Genomic DNA, 923 nt, shown 5'->3' with positions numbered 1-923 from the left:
TAAATAAATAAATAAATAAATAAATAAATAAATAAATAAATAAATAAATAAATAAATAAATGGGAAAGTAGGGGCTTGTCAAGGGTGGAGGGAGGCGAGCACCCCCAGCCTGAGGGAGGGGCCTGAGCACCGAGTTCCAGGTGCTGATATGACCTGCTTTCTCCAAGAAGTGGGCCCTTTGGTTTGGTTGGTGGGCGGAGCCCATGCAAGAGGGGAGCTGGGGAGGTGAGGTGAGCCTGTGAGTGGGATTGTGAAGAGCTCGATGCCCTTCGAGGTCAGGAAGGTGGAGGCTTCGTCCTGCAGGCTGGAGGGAGCTGCGAGGGGACCCAGGAGACCAGGAGGCTGCACCGTCTCAACTGTCCCTAATCACGTGGCAGCAGCAGGGGGGAGGGGGCAAGAGGTGGTGGGCACCAGGGGGATGGCTCAAAAGCAGAGTCCACAGGAAAGAGGTGGCCTGGAGGTTTAGAGTGAGGGAGATAGAGGTGTCACGGGTGACCCAGCCTTTTTAGCATGGGGCAACTGGAGAAAAAGAGACATTCTTTACCAACGAGGGCACCCCCAAGAGGGCTGGGTAGAGCAGGCAGTTGAGTTGAGGAGCTATGAAGATGCCCTCCATTCAGAAGATAACGCAGGACCAGTGAGAGGAGTGGCCTTGGGAGGCGTGCGTCCCTGTGGAGTGGGCACTTCCACACCCCAGAGTGCGGGGCGTGGGGCGGGGGGGGTCTTGCTTACTTAAACGACCCAGCTGCACTGACGAGTTAGGACAGGCTGCCCGGGATCCCCATCAGTCCTCTCAAACTCCCCACAGAAGGACCGTTCTGCAGGCTACAGACCCCTCTCTTCATTGTCCCGCCCCCCAGCATACTTCAGGACGCCAACATGTCCACCGGTGATTCTATTCTAGGGGTGCTTGGGGCGGGGCT

The sequence above is a fragment of the Neomonachus schauinslandi genome, chromosome 3 (genome assembly GCF_002201575.2).
Source record: "Neomonachus schauinslandi chromosome 3, ASM220157v2, whole genome shotgun sequence".
Classification (NCBI taxonomy): domain Eukaryota; kingdom Metazoa; phylum Chordata; class Mammalia; order Carnivora; family Phocidae; genus Neomonachus; species Neomonachus schauinslandi.
Note: the sequence above shows the minus strand (reverse complement) of the source record.